Here is a 4,239-nt window from a genome sequence, read left to right as displayed (position 1 = left end):
TTACATATAGCTGGTAGAGAGAAATATCTTTAGGGGGGGTACCTGAAGAAGATCCATACAGGCATATAGAGCTGTTTACCGAGTATTGCTCTACCATTCCTCTTTCTGCTGGGGTGACACAGGACAAAGTTAAGGGAGCTCTTTTTCCCTTTTCTTTAGTTGATGATGCCCGGGAATGGTTGAGAGTTCTAGATAGGGAGGCAGACGGTGTAACCGACTGGAGTTCCCTTGCTTTGGCCTTTTACAGGCGATATTTCCCACCGCAGCGCACCAATACCTTGAGAGCCCAGATTAGCTCTTTTGAGCAACTATCTACTGAAGACTTGGACGGGGCTTGGACTAGGTTCAAGAAGCTTGTCCGCTCTGTGCCTCATCACGGGTTCAAACGTTGGTTCCTTTGTACTCAGTTTTACAACGGGTTATATCGGAGCCAGAGAGCTATTCTTGAGAGTGTAGCTAAGGGGAGATTCACGAAGAATGTTGAAGATGACCAAGGGTGGCGTCTCATTGAGCATATGGCTATTTATGTCTCTGAATATGGAAATCCCCGAGGTAGTGAGAAAGTTAATGAGTTGGCAGCAGCTGCAGTAGAAGGTCCTAGCAAAAGTCTAGGTAATGTGGAGATTACAGAAGCTATAGGCGAGAGTGCATAGGTTTGTTCAATTACTGAGCATGTGGAGCTATGTGGTAGATGTGGCATGGAAGGGCATGACCTTATTGAGTGCCTGGCAAGTATAGAGCGCGTCCTTGCTTATCGAAAATACAACCAAGGAGTTCCTTTTTCTCAACTGTATGAAGAACTGAAGAATGTTTCCACTCTTTCTACGCCAGCGCCGCAACCGGTTTCTCCTTCTGCAAACGAGGAAATTGCCATACTAAAATCCTTGATGTTAACCATAACACAACAGTTTCGTGAGAAGTGAAATAGGAATGAAACCGTCATAGTGGAATTGAGAGAACAAGTCGCGCAGTTAACACTCGCGAAAGACCAAGCCAACCTTCTACCGACATGCGATCCAGTTAGTACGACGAATCTCCAAGTTGGCCTTACTCATGAGGGGCCAAAAGTACCAGAAGACGGGGTTTTGATAGCTGAAGATACCCCGGAAGATGATATGGATGAGTTTTTGGATGAAATCTTTGCTGCGCATTGTCCAGACACTCGATCGAGTGAAATAATTCATCCCGTCACTCGATCGAGTGATAATTCTGGTCGATCGAGTAGTGCCCAAATTGCTGATGGTCGATCGAGTGATATTCTTACTCGATCAAGTAACTTTGCTGAAGAAATCACTCGATCAAGTGATAAAACTGATCGATCGAGTGAGCATGAAAAAGAGATCACTCGATCGAGTAATAAAAATGGTCGATCGAGTGAATGCCTACATGAAACCACTCGATCGAGTGGTAAAAGTACTCGATCGAGTACCAGAAGTAGCGGAGATCCTGTTTTACTATCTAATTCTGCTACCGTGTCATCTTCCCCTGCTGTGGAGACGTCACACACTGATAAAGGTAAAGATAAAGTCGCGGGTCCACTCATTGCTACCAGAGTGCCCTTCCCAGGTCGTCTGAAGGACGCGAAGATCGAGCGACAGTACGGTAAGTTTGTGGACGTTGTGAAGAACCTCCAGGTAACTGTCCCTTTTACCGAACTTGTTACCCAGGTACCTACTTACGCGAAGTTTATGAAAGATATTGTGACGTGTAAGAGAGATTTATGTGAATTTGAGACGGTTTCATTTATGGAAGAGTCTAGTAATTTGCTTTTAAACAAAGCTCCACCTAAAATGAAAGACCCGGGTAGCTTTTCTATTACCTGTATTATAGGTAATGTAGTTATTGATAAGGCTCTTTGTGACTTAGGAGCCAGCGTCAGTGTCATGCCCCTATATGTCCGCAAGAAATTGAATATGAGTCATCTCAAAGTGACTAACATTACCCTACAGTTGGCTGATAGATCTGTTAGGAGACCTTTAGGTGTCTTAGAGGACGTGCCTGTGAAAATAGGCAAGCTCTTTATCCCAGTGGATTTTATTGTTTTAGATATAGCTGAGGACACCCGGACCCCAATTATCTTAGGAAGACCGTTCCTTTGTACAGCTGGGGCCGTTATTGATGTCAAATAAGGGCGTTTGACTCTTGCAGTAGGGGATAACGCGATCACTTTCAGTCTGCCTAGTACTTTGACTCGGCCAATGATAGAGGATACTTGTTATTCGGTTGATATTATTGACGAGTCTATTTATGACTTCTGGTCGGGTTCTTTTATGAAGGACCCACTAGAAGCTCTTATGCTTTTTGATGAGTGTGCAGATAGCCCAGATGACGATGATGATGTGTTAGATTTGCTTATAGATGATTTAGATGAGCGTGTAATCACCGACGCTGAGGGAGAGCAAGTGGAACAGATGATTAGCACTCTTTGTTCCATTGAGGTAAAGGTACCGGAGCGTAAGCCTCTCCCTTCCCATCTAAAATATGTTTTCTTAGACGATACTGAGAAATATCCAGTCATTGTTAGTGCTAAGCTTGATAATGATCAGCTGACATCCTTGTTAGCTGTGCTTAAGAAAAACAGGAAAGCATTGGGTTATTCATTGGACGATATCAAGGGGATTAGTCCCGATATTTGTATGCACATGATAGAGCTGGAGGAAGATCACAAACCTTGCAGACAAGGTCAGCGCCGGCTGAACCAGAAGATGCAGGATGTTGTGATGGCTGAGATAATGAAGCTGCTCGACGCAGGTATTATCTATTCTGTTGGTCATTCTAAATGGGTGAGTCCAGTGCAGATAGTCCCGAAGAAAGGAGGGACTACTGTGGTTAAGAATGATAAGAATGAGTTAATACCCACTCGAGTAGTGACTGGTTGGCGGATGTGTATAGATTACAGACAGCTTAATGCCGCCACTAAGAAAGATCACTTTCCCCTTCCTTTTATTGATAAAATGGTAGAAAGGTTAGCTTCTCATAAGTTTTTCTGCATTTTAGACGGGTATTCAGGGTTCTTTCAGATCCCTATCCACCCAGACGATCAAGCTAAGACTACATTTACTTGTCCTCAGGGCGTGTTTTCTTATCGCAGAATGCCTTTTGGTTTATGTAATGCCCCTGCCACCTTTCGAAGGTGCATGATGGGGATATTTTCATTCAGAGTATATTGAGTCTATTATAGAAGTTTTCATGGACGATTTCAGTGTTTATGGAAGTGATTTTTCTAACTGTCTGTCTAACCTTGATAAAGTGTTGCAGCGCTGCATTGGGATTAATCCTGTGCTTAACTGGGAGAAGTGCCATTTCCTGGTCAACGAGGGAGTTGTCTTAGGGCACTTATTTTCTGATAGGGGAATAGAGGTTGATAAATCAAAGGTGGAAGTGATTCAGCAATTAACACCTCCTGTTAATGTTAAGGGGGTGAGGAGTTTCCTTGGCCACGCCGACTTTAATCGCCAGTTTATTAAGGATTTATCAAAAATTGCTAAATCACTTACACAGCTGCTACTTAAGGATGCCCCTTTTGTGTTTACTGATGAGTGTCTTTCTGCTTTTCACAGGTTAAAGCAGGCTTTAGTCTCTGCGCCGATCATACAGCCTCCCGACTGGGACTTGCCGTTTGAGATAATGTGTGATGCCAGTGACTATGCACTAGGAGCGGTGCTAGGCCAAAGGAAAGACAAAGCTTTGAACGCTATCTACTATGCGAGCTGAACTCTGGATGAGGCTCAAGTGAAGTACACTACTACTAAAAAAGAGCTGCTAGCTGTAGTTTATGCCTTAGAGAAATTTCGTTCTTTTTTGATTGGGTCAGAAGTAACTGTTTTTACTGACCATTCAGCTTTGAGGCATCTCCTTGCTAATAAGGAGGATAAACCACGGCTATTGAGATGGATACTCCTTCTCCAGGAGTTTGATTTGCAGATTAAGGATAAGAAAGGAGCTGAGAACGTTGTAGCTGATCATCTGTCGCGACTGACGCGACAGGAAGGGGAAGATCCTCTACCTATTGATGACTCTTTCCCTGACGATACTTTATTCGCTGTTTTATCGTCTATTGTTAACCAAGAGCCTTGGTATGCAGATATAGCTAACTTCGTTGTTAGTGGCAAGCTGCCGCCTGACCTTTCTCATCAGCAGAGGAAGCGTTTTCTGTATAACGCTAAGCAGTATTTCTGGGATGATCCTTATTTGTTTAAGGAATGTGCAGACGGTCTCTACAGACGGTGTATTCCGCAG

The sequence above is a fragment of the Silene latifolia genome, chromosome Y (assembly GCF_048544455.1).
Source record: "Silene latifolia isolate original U9 population chromosome Y, ASM4854445v1, whole genome shotgun sequence".
Taxonomy (NCBI): Eukaryota; Viridiplantae; Streptophyta; class Magnoliopsida; order Caryophyllales; family Caryophyllaceae; genus Silene; species Silene latifolia.
Note: the sequence above shows the minus strand (reverse complement) of the source record.